Source organism: Capra hircus, chromosome 1 (assembly GCF_001704415.2).
Source record: "Capra hircus breed San Clemente chromosome 1, ASM170441v1, whole genome shotgun sequence".
Lineage (NCBI taxonomy): Eukaryota > Metazoa > Chordata > Mammalia > Artiodactyla > Bovidae > Capra > Capra hircus.
Genome location: NC_030808.1, coordinates 66,419,675 through 66,438,018, shown reverse-complemented (window position 1 = coordinate 66,438,018; position 18,344 = coordinate 66,419,675).

Below are 18,344 nucleotides of genomic sequence, written 5' to 3'. Positions count from 1 at the left end.
AAGCACAGGGAAAATAAGTGTGCCTTGAAGGGAGTTCTTGCTTCCTCAGTGGAAAACACTAACAGGACTTGGGAAGAACGAGGGGCCAGGAGGAATGAATGGGTGTGTACAAGGTGTGTTGGAACAAGAGTCAAACTTCTTTGTGTTCTCTTTGACAATGGTTTCATCCTGTTGTCTCTGAAGTATGAAATCCGAAACCACAACCAGAGCTTCCCAGTGTTTAAAACCTCTAACAAAACTTTATTTTTTCAAGGAATACTTTTTAAAAATGTCAAGGCCGATTGTTTAAAACGGACTTAACTTTATTAAAAAAAAGAGAAAAGATCTATCTTGAGAACCTTGGCTGGATATTTGTATTTTACTTGTTTTTACATTTCTAGAACTGCTTAAAATACAGAAAAACACAAAGGATAAAACAACAAACACCTTTATTTCTATCATCCAGAATTAAAACTTTTAACATTCAGTCATATTGCTTCCCATCTTTTTTTTTTTTTTTTAAAGTATCACAATTTGCCACTCCCTCATCCCCAGTCTTGCCCTCCGCACAGGTAAACTGCATTGTGAGTTTGGTATCCTTCTAGCCCATTTAAAAAATACTTTCATTTAGTGTGTTTTTAAAAATCTGCTTAAATTTTATACTGAACGTATGCTCTGTATTATCCTTTTTCTATTCAATATGTTTTTTTAGTCATTCCATGTTGATACAGGTGACTCTTACCTGATCTCCCCAGTAGTCAGCCATGGGGAAAGCAGCATATCCTGTTCTCTTTCTAGAGCTTATGCTCTGTTACTCTCAGATTCCCTCTTGATTCTCAATAATTGCTTTTAGAAGCAGAAACTTCCTCAAAGCACACGTTGCTCTTGTCCTACTATCTGTCCTAGCTGTTTTTAAGGTAAAATGAGTGCTTCTTATCGACAGGAGAAGAGTCACATAAGGAAGTGCAGAAAAACACAACAATTAATATCTCACAGTTAAATAAATGCATGTTTATTTAAATTTTATTTACCTTGTTTAATAGGCAGTGATGGTCTCAAAAATCTTTCTCTTCATCAGATGTTTGATCCCCTTGTAATCTTCGGGTTTTTGAGCTTGAACATGGAGCTTTACTCCATCAGTAACATGATTTTCCTGTAGTAGTGTGTTGTGAAGCTCTTCTTCTGAAGCAAATTGAATCCAATCCATACTTCTGTGAAAGCCAATCTCTTTGTCAAAAGGTACAGTGCACTTTCCCACATAGCCAAATTGTACAAAGTGTCCTCTCAGCTCACTCAAGTGGTCTAGGGGATTTTTCTGACAAATGCAATGGACCAGCTGATGCTCGATGTTTGTTGGCAGCTCCATAGCTCCCCTCGCTGCCAGGACACCATTTCAGGTTAATATGCATTTATTTTCAAGTACCTTTAAGAGAGTATTATTGGATTGGGGGAATATCAATTATTCAGGCTATTTTTACAGAACTTGACATACTCATAAGTTCTGTATTTCTTGTCTTCCACAGGAATTATCTTTTATAGGAGATTTCCCTTGGTGGGGGCTGGGTTTTGGGTGGTTGCCTCTACTAGGCCACAGGGGGTATATAGTCCCCAGACAAGGTCTTATTTTACTCTAGGCTTAGGACTCTTAACTCATGAAGATATTGAGAATTTGGGCTTATCTCTGGCTTTTGGTACAGGCCTGGGACTCTGGACTTCCTCAGCTAATTCTGTTCTACCCACGGTTGGGGTGAATGTGTGGATACACCACTTACTATACACCCCATCATTTCCACTCCTAGGTATTGACCTAAAAGGAGTGAAAACAAACATATGCCCACACAAGACTTGTGTACAAATGTTCACAGCTGCATTATTCATAATAGTTCAAAACTGAAATGACTCAAATGTTCACCAACTGGTGAATAGATTTAAGAAATTGTAGAGATTATCCAGCCTCACGGTCGCATGAGACACTCGCTTTGTCTCTCTGCTTCAATTTCCAACCAGTAAAACATCTGTAACTGAACAAGGCTACTTTTTTTCCAGCACAACAGGATGCCAGAGAGTCCCATACATCTGTACATATAAAAGCGGGTGGACTGAAGTAGATAGAGGAGGTAGGGCTGAGGGAACAATGGAAGCAGTGTCTGCCATCCCAGACTCCTGGCTGCAAATGGCTGGGCCCATTGCCCCAGAAAAGCCAGGGGGAGCAGGGGAGGGGCCACAGGTCTGTGGCCTCCCGCCTCCAGCAGTGCTCACACCGCAGGGAGCCGTGAGCCCCCCTGTGAGTTCAGGGGGGCCACATCAGCAGCAGCAGTGGGGCCTCTGACCCTATCCCTCCAGCCACGGAGGCGCCTGCAAGTCCAGATCCCTGCCTGCACTCTGCCGCCCCTGAACTTCAACCCTCAGAGTGCCTGAGACCCTGGCTCCCCCCACCCCCTGTCCCCCCCCCCCCCCCGCAGTGGTGAAACCTACAACCCAGGAAACCCCAGACAAGGTTGAGGCACCAGCCATCCTGGAGCCCCAGGCGGCTCCTCTTGTTGCAGAGCACAGGCTCTAGGGGGCTCGAGGTTTCAGGAGCTGCAGCTCACAGGCTTCAGAGCACAGCCTCAGTATTTGTGCACAGGGGCTTATGCATCCCCGTGGCACATGTGATCTTCCCGGACCAGGGATTGAACTCACATCCCCTGCACTGGCAGGCAGATCCTTAACCACTGGGCCACCAGGGAAGTCCTTAACATTTTTCATTAGGAAAGAATATGCAAACAAGAGAAGCCACTGCAACAAGAAGCCTGTGCACCACAAGCAGAGAGTAGCCCCCACTCACCACACCCAGAGAAAGCCTCTGTACAGCAGTGAAGACCCAGCACAGCCAAAAATTAAATTAATTAATTAAAAATATTTTTCATCTCCTTCTTAAGGTATAACAACTAGCAAATAAAATTGTAAGATATTTAAAGCATACATTGTGATGATTTTGTATATGTGTACCTTGTGTAAGGATTGTAGCGTGGAGTTAATTAATACATTCATCAACTCACATATTTACCTTTTTTGGATGAGGGTAGTGAAAAACTTCAGTCTACTTTCTTAAAAAATTTCAATTATACAATACAGAATTCTCAACAATAGTCACAATATTGCTCATGGATCCTCATGCCTAGTCATCTTGTTACTGACAGTTCATACCCTTTCACCAGCCTCTCCTTGTTTCTCGCATTCCCAGCTTCTGGCAACTACACTCCATTCTCTGTTTCTATGAGTTCAATCTTCTCCCCTCAGATCCCACATATAGATGATATCATGTGGTATTTGTCTTTCTCTGTTTGACTTTATTTCATTTAGTAAAATGGTTTTTACATTCATCCATGTTATCACAAATGGCAGAATTTCCTTCTTTTTAAAGGTTGAATAATGTTCCATTATATATATCTTTATCTATATCATCTATCTCATATTATCTCATGTCATCTATCTATATTATCTCTCATATAGATATATATATCTATAATATATTATAGGTAATATATTATTTATTATCTTTATCTATTCATCTGTTGGTGAACACTTAGATTGTGACAATACCATGGTTGCTGTGAATAATGCTGCAATAAATATGGGAGTATGGATGTCTCATCCAGACAGTGATTTCATTTCCTTTGACTATATACCCTGGAGTAGACTTATGTATGTATATATAATACTGTAATAAGCATGGGGATGTAGGTATCTTTTCAACACAGTGATTTTGTTTTCTTCAGAAAAGCCTAGAAGTGGAATTGCTGGATCATATGAATTGGAATTCAAGAATAAATCTTTTACCAACCTGAAGCTTTTCTCACTTTAAAAGGGATTGCAGCATCACTCATCTTCTCCTTCTCTGCAGGAACTGATTTCACCAACCACAAAGGCTTTTCGGGACTCTAAGAACAATGTAGAAAAGCTCGTCTGACCCTTGCTCAAGTAGCCTGATTTCTGAGTTGCACTGTGTTATTGCTCTTTGAGGGGACAGGGTAGGGAACTCTAGGGGTTTACACACCCTGGTATTCGTCAGTTGACCTGGCAGTATTGGAGTCGGTTCAGTCAATTGTTATGACTAACGATAAAACCCAGGGTGAGGTAATATTATGCAATCAGTGTTATTGCACCTCTCCCTAGGGAGGAAATTCTGTCCTGCCTGACACACTTGGACCATAGGCGTCTTCCAGCGTGGCTTCCCGTCACTATACACCTTGGAGAAAATGGGCACATACATAAACTTAAGGCTGCGCTCAAAGGTTTCTTGATAAATGTTAATTCGTGAGTTTGGCTCTGCATGGATTACTTGTGTTGTGGGTTCAGCTTAGTAGTGACCCTAACATGTAATCTGGGGACCCCTACACCAGAATCCCCTGGGATGCTTGTTCAGTGCAGATTCTGAGCCCTTTCCCCACATTTATTAAATTACACTCTCTAGAGTGAGCCTTAGAATCTGCATTTTAAGAAAGCTCCCCAGACAAGTCTTGTGGGCATTACATTTAGACACCTAGCAAATATCAGTGTTGGTATGCTAAGTTTACAGGTGTGGTGGGGGGTGAAAAGGTGGAAATCTGGATGGCCAGTCATGGCCAGCAATGATAAAACAAATGAAAACAGCCCAAAGCAAGAACTAAGGCAGATGTTGTTGTCATGTGTTGTTCATACTGAGTTAGTTGCAGGTTGATTCAGGTTTCGTGTAGTAGCACATTCAGCTGAGGGCATGTTTTGAGCCAGTCCTTACAAGTGTTTGTTCTTAGACTTCCCTGGTGGTTCAGTGGTTAAGAATCTGCCTGCCAATGCAGTGGACATTGGTTTGATTTCTGGTCCAAGAAGATTCCACATGCCACAGGGCAACTAAGCCTGTGCGCCCACAGCTGCTGAATCTGCGCTCCTAAAGCCTGCGAGCCACAGCTACTGAAGGCCTTGAACCCGAAAGCCTGTGCTATGCAACAGCAGAGGCCACCACGATGGGCAACCCGTGCACAGCAACTAAAGTAGTCCCTGTTCACCGCAAGTAAAGGATGCCCGAACGCAGCAATGAAGACCCAGTGCAGACAAAAATAAAATACATGAATAAAGTTATTAAAAAATTTAAAAAAGCATGTGTCCTAGCTCAAAGGCCATGTCCTCTATCCTAGCTGAGGATTCCATGACTGGGCAGGTGGAGCTATTTAATCAATAGAGGACAGAAGTTGGTCATAGCCCCACCACAGCGTTAATCAAAAGTCAAGCAATATTTTTCTGCAATCTGTAGAATCCCTTTGCCTGCTATGTCATTTCCATTTTACCCTTCCTAGTATTCCTTTTCTCCTGCACTGATCCAACCACCCTAGGAAAGAAGGTAAGGCAGGGTTAAACATTAAATCTTCTCTTATTTTGCATTTATTGTTATTTAGAAATACTATATTTTTATAGAGCACTTTCTAATGACTGAAACAGCATTAAAGAGAATTAATGGGGTTTTGCCATAATATTACTGAAGTCTTGGAAACCTCTAACTTAAAGGCTCATTGCACAGAAACCCAGGGGCAATATTGCTAGGAATTACTCAAATACACTGGCAGTTTATGACTTTACAAGGTCTCTCAAATTCACCCTTCACTATACCTGATTTCACAGAAATGACTCTGTCAAAACTGTCACCACCCACTTACTGGATTATTGCTGATGCTTCCTGGCTGGGTCTTATCCTTCTAGTTCCTCCTGAAAATCAAACTCTTTCTCATTCACTTTAAAAAATGTTGCTCCATAACTTCGGAATTTCCTGTCATCTATCAGTATTAGTTGCCCAGTTGCGTCCGACTATTTGAGACCCCCCCATGGCCAGTGCCTACCAGGCTCCCCTGTCCATGGCATTCTCCAGGCAAGAATATACTGGAGTGGATAGTCATTTCCTTCTCCAGGGGATCTTCCTGACGCAGGTATTGAACCTGGGGCTCTCACAGTGCAGACAGATTCTTTACCATCCAAGCCGCCAGGAAAGCCCATCTACCAGGGAAGTTATCTGTCAAATCCAGTCTAAATTCTTAAGAATTACACTCAGCTACTCAAGGTTCTTCCTGAGCCAGCCTCCTCCTTCAGAACGCCCCTCCAGGTGAGTCCTAGTGTCTCTCACTCCTCTTTCTCATCCTCGCTTTTGCCTCCGTGTTCTTGCTCATACAGTGCCCCTTCGCATGGGTGTTAATCTTCTTTTTCATAAATTTACATTCCCTACTGCTTTTAAAAGGCTTCCCAGGTGGTATTAGTGGTAAAGAACCCGCCCATCAATGCAGGAGACATGAGAGATGAGGGTTCGATCCTTGGGTCAGGAAGATCTCCTGGAGGAGGGCATGGCTAACCCACCCCCGTATTCTTGCCTGGAGAATCCCATGGATGGAGGAGCCTGTGGGCTACAGTCCATAGGTCACAAAGATTCGGATGCAACTGAAGCGACTTAGCATGCACACACTGTTTTCAAAAACCACACCATCCAGAGCTTTCTGGTTCCCCTTAGGTTTGGGTTTGCACTGTATATTCCTGTTATTTCAGGTATTAACACATACTTTGTTTATCTTCTCCACAATCTGATTGTAATCTCTTCTATGGAAGACGCTGTTGTCTTGGCTGCTACCCACTGTATTTCCTAGGTTATCAAACACAGCATCTGCCCAGCAGACATGTGAGAAAATTCATAGGTCTCACCAATTTCCTTTTGGGAGAAGGAGTCAACCATCCAACACAGACCTCTGGAGTCCTTGAACATCATTGACTGAACATGTCTTGGTCAAGTTTTCCATTTTTTAGTTGAAACTGTGGCTCAGTTTGAGTTCGCGGTGCTTGTTAAGCATACAACTGGGACTAGACTTAACTACCAGTTTGTGTGTGTTAGTTGCTCAGTTATGTCCGACTCTGCAACCCCATGGACTGTAGCATGCCAGGCTCCTCTGTCCATGAAATTCTCCAGGCAAGAATACTGGAGTGGGTTACCGTTTTCTTCTCCAGGGGGTCTTTCTGACCCAGGGATCAAACCCAGGTCTCTTGCATTGCAGGCAGATGCTTTACTGTCTGAGCTATGAGGGAAGCCCTTAACTACTAGTTTAAATGATTTTAAAACCCTAAAGAAAGAGAAAATCCAGTCAATCACTTTGCCAGCAGGCTGTAACACCTTCTGGTGTCTGTCTGCTTCTTTGTATCTCCCTAACGATAACACCCTGCTTATTTAACTTATATGCAGAGTACATCATGAGAAACGCTGGGCTGGAAGAAGCACAGGCTGGAATCAAGATTGCCGGGAGAAATATCAATAATCTCAGATATGCAGATGACACCACCCTTATGGCAGAAAGTGAAGAAGAACTAAAGAGCCTCTTGATGAAAGTGAAAGAGGAGAGTGAAAAAAGTTGGCTTAAAGCTCAACATTCAGAAAACGAAGATCATGGCATCTGGTCCCATCACTTCATGGGAAATAGATGGGGAAACAGTGGAAACAGTGTCAGACTTTAATTTGGGGCTCCAAAATCACTGCAGATGGTAACTGCAGCCATGAAATTAAAAGACGCTTACTCCTTGGGAGGAAAGTTATGACCAACCTAGATAGCATATTCAAAAGCAGAGATATTGCTTTGCCAAGAAAAGTCCATCAAGTCAAGGCTATGGTTTTCCCAGTGGTCATTATGGATGTGAGAGTTGGACTGTGAAGAAAGGTGAGCACTGACGAATTGATGCTTTTGAACTGTGGTGTTGGAGAAGACTCTTGAGAGTCCCTTGGACTGCAAGGAGATCCAACCAGTCCATCCTAAAGGAGACCAGTCCTGAGTGTTCATTGGGAGGACTGATGTTCAGGCTGAAACTCCAAGATTTTGGCCACCTCATGCAAAGAGTTGACTGATTGAGAAAGACCCTGATGCTGGGAGGGATTGAGGGCAGGAGGAAAAGGGGACGACAGAGGATGAGATGGCTGGATGGCATCATGGACTCAATGGACGTGAGTTTGAGTGAACTCCAGGAGTTGGTGATGGACAGGGAGGCCTGGCGTGCTGCGATTCATGGGGTCGCGAAGAGTCAGACATGACTGAGTGACTGAACTGAACTGAACTGAACAATATCACATGGTTTCACATGTACAAGAATGGTAAGGGTCACATTCTTCTTCTTTTCTTGTTTTCCTTTTTTTCTTCTCATCATATGGATAAGCTAGGCTTATACTTTCTGGATAAGCTGAAGATATTTTCTGTGTTTTCATACAGAAAATGGTTGGACTCTAGAGAGATTGACAACTTAATGGCAAGAAAAGTAGGGCACCCCTGGCAACCAAGGGTAACCAGAGACTTGGTAATCTCTGTCTCAAGCCACAACTGAGGATGAGCCAGGAAGCAGGTCAGAACTGAAAAACTTGTGGAGCAACTGAAGCATGTTTAGAAATTGCAAATTGAACCCTTGTTTGGACCTGGTTGTCATTCCTTACATATCTGGACTTAAATATAATTCATACAACCCTAACCACAGCCTTCAATTTTCCATCTTGAATTGATTCTCCTGTCCATCCTGCAATATTCTAAAAAGGATTCCAATCAGCCAGGCCAAGTGCTTACAACATATCAATGAGATAAACGTGTACCATTTGTAACTGAAAAGCTAGGGAATAGAGGAGGGAAGAAAAATAAGGGCAAGAAGAAAAAACAATTGAATCAAAAGTGAGGTGTTTACACTAAAAGTTGGCATCTCTAAGGGAGGATTAGTTGCTAGAGACAAAATACAAAATCAGATTGTTTCCTTAATTAAAACCCTTCGATAGTGTTCCATTGTCCTTAGAACACAGTTGTCACAAGGCCTTTCTGATCTGGCTCCTGTTAATTCTCCTCTGCTTGTTGCCTCTTTGCTCGTGCTGAAAGCCTTTTCCTGTGATTCCATTTGGCTGGCTGATACCTCTTTATCCTTCAGGCCTTTTGGGGCCAAAGTGTGTCCTCCTAAATTCATGCGAGGTCCTAGTCCCTAGTACCTCAGAATGCAACTGTCTTTGGGGACAGGGTCCTTAAAGAGGTAATTAAGTTAAAGTGAGGTCATTAGGGTGGTCCTTAATCCAGTATGACTGGTGTCCTTATGTATGTGGCTAGTCACTCAGTCGTGTGTGACTCTTTGTGACCCCACAGACTGTACAGGTTCCTCTGTCCATGGGGATTCTCCAGGCAAGAATACTGGAGTGGGTTGCCATGCCCTCCTCCAGCAGGTCTCCCCAACCCAGGGATCGAACCCAGGTCTTCTGCACTGTAGGCGGATTCTTTACCATCTGGACCACCAGGGAAGCCCACCACCCCTGATAGAGGAGGACCGGTCTTCCGTCAAGGGTATAGGAGTAGCTGCGCTCCCCTGCTAGAACTTCCAACAAGCTCTCAAGGTGTCCTTATAAGAAGAGGAAACTAGGACTCAAACATACAGAGGGAAGACCATGTGAAGAAAAGGAAGGTGGACACCGGCAAGCCAAGGAGAGAAGACGCATTTCTGCTGTTAAGCCGTCTGATCTGTAGTCCTTCGTGTGGCAGCGCTAGAAAACAAACACAAGACCTAAGCCCTTGGGAGGTAGCCTCCTCCAACTCATCCCCCGACTGACTTCCCCTCCTCTCCCCAGCTTCTTCTCTCCCTACTGCCGACTGCATACCTCTGCGAGGTACTCCTATGGCACTTTATGATTGTAACTTCTCCATCAGAGCTCTTAGCACAGTGTATTGGAATTGCTGGGTTTGCTTTTGGCGGGTTGTTGACTTTGCTTTTGGACAAGGAAATGGCAACCCACTCCAGTACTCTTGCCTGGAGATTTTGTTTTTTGGTCTCTGCTTCTAGCTAAACCATAAGCTTCATAAGCACGGACCTGTCTCTTGTTCACCAGATCATCCCAGTGCCTAGCATAGTGTCTTACACATTCCAGGCATTCAATAAATAGTTGAATGAATGAATTGAGGATGGTTAAAGTCCTACACGTTAAATTAACTTAATTAAAAGTCACTTAGAGGTGATGTGTGTGTATGCTCAGTTGTACCCGACTCTTTGTGACGCCATGGACTGTAGCCCACCAGGCTCCTCTGTCCATGTGATTTCCCAGGCAAGAATACTGGAGTGGATTGCCATATCCTTCTCCAGGGGATCTTCCTGACCCAGGGACTGAACCCATGTCTCTTGCATCTCCTACATTGGCAGGGAGATTCTTTACCACTGTGCTACCTGGGAAGCTCAGGGGCTCAGAATGTAATTTTGAGGCTTTCTCTGAAGATTCAGTGTCAGAGATCAGCTAAAAGAACATTAGCCAGTTCTTACACAAGTCATAGAAATCATCCCCCTCTACCACTCTGGTTACACAGCAACCCTGAAACCAAGCAGAAGACATCAGAGGATGGCATCATTGATTGACAGAAACCACCCGATAGCTCCAAATGGATCTAATAAATGATTCAGCTAGAAAAAAAAAAGGTGCTTATAGGTGAAGTCAGGCCCACATTTGGCAAAACAGGTTCTTTTTTCTTTGAACAGTCTTTTCTCATCTTTAATTTTTCCCATCAATTTCCTTTCTCCCTCTTCTCTTATTTCCCTTTTTAAAAAAATTTTTTTTTAATTTTTACTTTATTTTACTTTACAATACTGTATTGGTTTTGCCATACATTGACATGAATCCACCACGGGTGTACATGAGTTCCCAAACATGAACCCCCCTCCCACCTCCCTCCCCATACCATCTCTCTGGGTCATCCCCGTGCACCAGCCCCAAGCATCCTGTATCCTGCATCGAACATAGACTGGCGATTCGTTTCTTACAAGATAGTATACATGTTTCAATGCCATTCTCCCAAATCATCCCACCCTCTCCCTCTCCCACAGAGTCCAAAAGTCCACTCTACACATCTGTGTCTCTTTTGCTGTCTCTCATACAGGGTCATCATTACCATCTTTCTAAATTCCATATATATGTGTTAGTATACTGTATTGGTGTTTTTCTTTCTGGCTTACTTCACTCTGTATAATCGGCTCCAGTTTCATCCACCTCATTAGAACTGATTCAAATGTATTCTTTTTAATGGCTGAGTAATACTCCATTGTGTATATGTACCACAGCTTTCTTATCCATTCATCTGCTGATAGACATCTAGGTTGTTTCCATGTCCTGGCTATTATAAACAGTGCTGTGATGAACATTGGGGTACACGTGTCTCTTTCAATTCTGGTTTCCTCGGTGTGTATGCCCAGCAGTGGGATTGCTGGGTCATAAGGCAGTTCTATTTGCAATTTTTAAAGGAATCTCCACACTGTTCACCATAGTGGCTGTACTAGTTTGCATTCCCACCAACAGTGTAAGAGGGTTCCCTTTTCTCCACACCCTCTCCAGCATTTATTGCTTGCAGACTACAAAGCAGGTTCTTATCCTCCACATCTGTCATTCTTCACCAGACATGTCTCAGCCCAGCACCACTCCTTCTTGGGAACATCGCTGCTCATCCTCTGCTCTGCAAGCCTGAGCAAGAGGGTGGGGCTGTCTGACAGCCCAACCAGAGCTCTGAGGGTAGAGTCGGGAACTAGGAAGTCCAGAACAAGTAGTCAGACCAGATTTTTACCCAACAAGCTCTCGATGACTCACTTAACCTGTGAACCAGGACATCCATAACCTGTATGACATATTTTGATTACTTCCTGGTTCTGCAGTCAATTGTGAAGAGACAGGATGATTTTCTCTTTGAATCAGTAATTAGTGTACTGATCCAGTAATTAGTTTGTCCTGGGTTGGGAAGATCCCCTGGAGAAGGGAAAGGCTACCCACTCCAGTATTCTGGCCTAGAGAATTCCATGGGCTAAGTTCATGGAGTCTCAAAGAGTCGGACAAAACTGAACAACTTTCACTTTGCCAACTTTGCCAGCTATGGTTTGCAAAATATTTTTCTTAAGCACAGTAATATATGAAAATTAAAAAAATAACCAGGAGCATGTTTTCCATGGGACAGCCAAGAAATTTAATTAGTACAAGATTTCTTTGGTGAGAAAGGAAGCCCAAACAAGGCTGAGATGATCTCAGGAACTGTTTCTTTTCTTTCTGATTCTTGTTAAAGATCTCTGTTATTTTTAAAAATCTTTTTATTGAGGTATAGCATATGCTTGGTGCACAAATCATAAGCTCAATAAATGTTTTTAGTTTTTCGAGTAACATTATTTATCTGATTAGGAAAACAACATATGCGAATTGTAGAAATGTTTTAAAATGTGGAAAGAAAATAATTATTGTTAATAATACCATTCACAGTCCCAGAACACAGATCCCTTTTAACTTTCCAGCCTTTTTCCTTAAATAGAGCCTTAAGTGGGCTCTATTTAAGTACATACTTTATAAAATTGTGATTGTACGGTTCATACTGCCTTTATTATTTTGGTGACTATTTCCCTATATTATCACATATTTTTCTACAACTTGAGATTTAATAGCTTCATAGAATTTTATCATGTGATTCCTCTATTTAAACAATTCTCCATTATTGAGCATTTAGGTCATTTCCAATTTCTGCCTATATAATTAATGCTGCATAAACATTGTTCAATATGAACTTCTGCCCAAGTATGTTTATCGATTAGAGGATGCTAGTATTTCAGTTTCCTTAGTGAAGATGATCAGATGCCTTGATTTCTCGGGTTGGGTTTAGTTTATATTTTTAAGTCCCAGGAGTCTTGGTATTAGGGAAATACAGGGCCAAAGAAGAGAGAATACTCAATTGAGAAAAATGGGATTGGAAGTAGAAAGTAAACTTGCGAACTTATTTCAGCAAATGGGATAATGAGAGATACAAAACTTGTGCAAACAAGGCATGTAAGAGCCTATGTAAATACTGAAAAATGAAAGAACGGTCAGATGGTATTTCAGATATTTGTCTGTATTTTTGTTCTTATACATTTCCCCTGCCCAGTCAAACTAATGGCCACCCTGTCCTCATTGTCTTAAGGAAGGGATGTTACATGGCAGAAGGCTAGGCCTGCCAGACTTCCTGGCTTCTGTTTCTAAGAGGTTATGTTCCAGAACAGGCAGAGGTAGACAAGGCATTTCTTTGAAACTTAAGGGGACTTGAAAATGTTGTCCTGGCAGGGGAAGGGAAGTGATCAATGAGCAGAGATCTCAGGGGTCTGGAGTAAAGGAAGGTGGTGCCAAAACCCCAAAGAGGAAGTAACTTCAAGCTGCTTTCAGGCATGCGGGATGCTAGGCAGCCTTGCAGAGATCCCTGTGCCCAAGGGTGGGGTGGGAGCAGAGGGGTAGGCTGACTGGAATGGTGGAAAGCTCTGCTTGAGACTTGGAGCCAGATTATGACCCTTCTTCCGCCACCTTTGGTGTTATATAAGGCTCTAGAACGATGGCACAACCCAAAGTAGGAAAGGGGAGCCCCCAGAGAGCTAAGGCTGTTGCTCTATCAGATGAGACCTCAAAGTAGAAATAGAAATACAGAAACTCAAGTTATATTTCCTTTGATATTTGGGCTTATAGTTCAAAATTTATATCCACTCATTGTTTTTTTACTTTCTGTAAAAATTAATAAAAATTCCCCAAATCCTAACTAATGGGAAACAGTGTCATTCTTAGCCACATTGCTTCAAATCCTGGCATATATTTTAATGGGGCAGAATTGTAGGACATAAGCCACATAAAATCTGATAATATCATGAAGTTATTTTAAAAGTATCTGACAAAAAAAAAAGTATCTGACATTCCTTCACTATTTCAAGGGAATGAATCAGTGATTTGGATACTTAATTAATTTATAATAATCAGAAGCTTTAGAGCTTTAAAATATGCTTTAGTTTTTATTAATTTTCAGTGTGCATTAATGTGTTTTATGATTCAGGGAAGTAAAATAGTGACTTATCAGGGTCTCTATTGTTCTGACTTGAACTATGAGTCAAACCTGGGGTTTTAAGAGCCTGAGCTCCACTCTCTCTGGCTATCTTACAAAAATAACATTTCTCATAACCAGGTTTGTGATAAGGATTGGATAGAGAACATTACAGGTAAGATTATCTGGTAAATTCCCAGGGGAAAACTTCTCTTTGGAGTCTTTTAACCTGGTTTAATTGGCCAAATAACTCCTTAGGGGACTTTAATTATTCAAGCATAAGGACCTAATGCTTTCCAGGGAGAAGATGTTGAGATGAGATAGATACGTACATAGCTAGATGGACAGATGGATATGACAGAGACAAAGAAACTGAATGGATAACTGCTTTTCTAGGCAGGTCTGAATTAGAGTGCTAGCTCCTCTTTGGTACGTATGTGACCTGGGGTAAGTGGGTTAAACCTCAAGGCCTCATGTGTCCCCAGAGTGCTAATGGTCTCATGGACTTCACATCATAAGCAGGCTCACACAAGAGATGATGTCACCCAATGCTGCTGGCTCACATGGCCCTCAGTATTCACATCCCCATCTTTCTGATGAGCCTCCTTGATAGAGAAAGACTTATTTATGGAGATGGGCCATTTTATAATGTCCCATCCTTCCAGCAGAAGTTTTAAGGCTGCTCATTACTAGTTCAGTCACTCAGTCATGTCCGACTTTTGCCACCCCATGAATCGCAGCACGCCAAGCTTCCTTGTCCATCACCAACTCCCGGAGTTCACCCAAACTCATGTCCATCGAGTCGGTGATGCCATCCAGCCATCTCATCCTCTGTCGTCCCCTTCTCTTCCTGCCCCCAATCCCTCCCAGCATCAGGGTCTTTTTCAATCAGTCAACTCTTTGCATGAGGTGGCCAAAGTATTGGAGTTTCAGCCTCAGCATCAGTCCTTCCAATGAACACCCAAGACTGCTCTCCTTTAGGATGGACTGGTTGGATCTCCTTGCAGTCCAAGGGACTCTCAAGAGTCTTCTCCAACACCGCAGTTCAAAAGCATCAATTCTTCGGTGCTCAGCTTTCTTCACAGTCCAACTCTCACATACATACATGACCACTGGAAAAACCATAGCTTTGACTAGATGGACCTTTGTTGGCAAAGTAATATCTCTGCTTTCGAATATGCTATCATGCTAGGTTATGATATGCTAGGTTAGCCATAACTTTCTTTCCAACGAGTAAGCATATTTTAACTTTATGGCTGCAATCACCATCTACAGTGATTTTGGAGCCCCCAAAAATAAAGTCTGACACTGTTTCCACTGTTTCCCCATCTATTTCCCATGAAGTGATGGCACCAGATGCCATGATCTTCGTTTGCTGAATGTTGAGCTTTAAGCCAACTTTTTCACTCTCCTCTTTCACTTTCATCAAGAGGCTCTTTAGTTCTTCACTTTCTGCCATAAGGGTGGTGTCATCTGCATATCTGAGGTGATTGATATTTCTCCCAGCAATCTTGATTCCAGCTTGTGCTTCTTCCAGCCCAGCGTTTCTCATGATGTACTCTGCATAGAAGTTAAATAAGTAGGGTGACAATATATAGCCTTGATGTACTCTTTTTCCTATTTGGAACCAATCTGTTGTTCCATGTCCAGTTCTAACTGTTGCTTCCTGACGTGCATATAGGTTTCTCAAGAGGCAGGTCAGGTGGTCTGATATTCCCATCTCTTTCAGAATTTTCCACAGTTTATTGTGATCCACACAGTCAAAAGCTTTGGCATAGTCAATAAAGCAGAAATAGATGTTTTTCTGGAACTCTCTTTCTTTTTTGATGATCCAGTGGATGTTGGCAATTTGATCTCTGGTTCCTCTGTCTTTTCTAAAACCAGCTTGAACATCTAAAAGCAGCTAACTTTTTCTTTCCTTCTCAACAATTTAAAGACGTTTTATAAAGATGGACCGTCACTGGTACAGTCCCTAAATTTTATTCTTGTATCGATAGCAATTATAACCAGTTACATGGTCATCAAGCTGTTTAGCTCTTGTCTCATGGTCTTAGGGGAATTGAAGAGAGGGACAAATGCAGAAACCATTGCTTTCACTTATGTTGTGGATTCTGACCACAAGGAAGAAAAGACTAAGATGTAGTCAAGTTCATGTCTTACCTGCAACTCTCTGGTTCACAAAGTAAGCTTAAGTTAGCCAACCTCCTTTACTTCGGAGTTCGTGGAAAACTGATGTTCTTTTCCAGCAGAAAAGAGAAGTGAAGCTATTAGGGGGCTTTCCCACTGGGAGTTTTCTAGTCTAAGAGAATGTAAGGCAGTGATTTTCAAATGCACGAGGACAAGCCTGGGAATCTCCATGTGGTGAGTTGAGAGGAAGGACATGCAAAGTTGAAAACCCATATTTGTATCTGTTTGGAGGACCAAAGGTAGCTGCATTTAAAATATCGTGAGCTACACATGGTATGTGCTGTGCTTAGTTGCTCAGTCATGTCCAACTTTTTGTGACACCATGAACTGTAGCCCACAAGGCTCCTCAGTCCATGGGGATTCTCCAGGCGAGAATGCTGGATTGGGTTGACATGCTCTCCTCCAGGGGATCTTCCCAACTCAGGGACTGAACCCAGGCCTCCCACATTGCAGGCAGATTCTTTACCATCTGAGTCAGCAGGGCAGCCCAAGAATACTGGAGTGGGTAGCCAATCCTTTCTCCAGGGGATCTTCCCGACCCAGGGGTCTCCTGCATTGCAGGCAGATTCTTTACCAGCTGGGCTTCCAGGGAAGCCCACATATGATATGGCATATTTCTAATTCTTATCTAATGAGATGTGAGTAAATAAAGCTTGAGAAACTGCTTTAGGTTGCAAAAGAAGGTATAAGAAGGTGTTAAAGAATCAGTTCTGATGAGATGGATGAAACTGGAGCCGATTATACAGAGTGAAGTAAGCAGAAAGAAAAACACAATACAGTATACTAAACATATATAGGAATTAGGAAGATGCAATGACGACCTGTATGCAAGACAGGGAAAGAGACACAGATGTGTATAATGGACTTTTGACTCAGAGGGAGGGGAGAGGGTGGGATGATTGGGAGAATGACATTCTAACATGTACTATCATGTAGATTGAATCGCCAGTCTATGTCTGATGCAGGATACAGCATGCTTGGAGCTGGTGCATGGGATGACCAGAGAGATGTTATGGGGGGAGGTGGGGGGGGTTCATGTTGGGAACGCATGTAAGAATTAAAGATTTAAAATTTAAAATAAAATAAAATAAAACAAAACAAAAAAAAGAAGGTGTTAAAGAGATATAACCCCTGTGTTGGGTAAGTAGGGACTCAAGAGCAGTTGAATCAGCAGAGACACAGGGCAGGAAGGGAGCTCAGGGATCCTCCAGCCCAGGGTCAGCAAACTACAGTTGAAAACAAAAAATCAGAAGAAGAAGATTTCATGACATGTGGAAACTATGCAAAGTCCAAATTTTAGTGTCCATAAATAAAGTTTTATGAGGACACAGCCAGGCTTATTTTTTTGTGTAATGTCTATTGCTGCTTTTGCGCTACAATGACAGAGTTGAGTGATTGTGACGATGAGTGGCCCACAAAGCCTAAAACATGTATTATCTGACACTTTACAGGAAATTTGCTGACTCCTGATCTAGCTCAGTGTTCAGGCACAGAAAATGAGGCCAAGACAGGGGAAGTGGCTTGCTCAGATGGCTAAACCGTAAGTAGGCTCTTAATATTCACGATACTTCTTTTCAGTCTGTCTTTTTAGTTATTATTACTATGTTGACAGTTCTCATCTCCCTTTAAACCTCTTCTAGCTCCAAAGATCTTTCCTAGTAGGATGTTCTAGAATGTATCCATAACTGTTTTTAACAAAGATAGGATATGTTTTCTTTCCTTCTAATGCCCTTTTAAAGGATATTCAGGATTTTGCTAACCTTTCTGACTGAAGCATCTTGTGACCTGCATGAAATGCCTTTATCAATTAGTTTCCAAATCCACCCTTTAAGGACCTTAAGACGATTGGGATCTATTGCCACCAAGTGGCACTTTGATTATGCTTACCCAGCTGAACTATCAGAGAATTATAGTATAACAGGTTTTCATGGTTGGAGCCAATATTAAATTTCAACCCTGCTCCATCTTGCTTTGTTTCTTAGATAAGCATAGTCCTTAGTGCTTCCTTAGTCACTTTTAATGCCAGAGGTAAAGAAATGCAAAATTAAAAATACAAGTGGTTGCTATTTTCAAGACTTCAATTGTCATTAATCATGACCCTGTTGTTAGACTATTTCACAGTTTTCTAACTCATTGTGTTGTTTTCAATTAAGTATCACTCAAAGGTGTTTGTATGGTAAAAGCCCTTGCAGCTTGCTGGTATTTACTGTTTTATTCAAAGAGAAGTTGGTGACTTCTAACTCTGCTTATAAATCATCAGGATAAGAGCCTGCTTGTCTTTACAGCTTTTTCTTTCTCTCACATTTGGGTGAATTGTGTGTTCATATTTTGCTT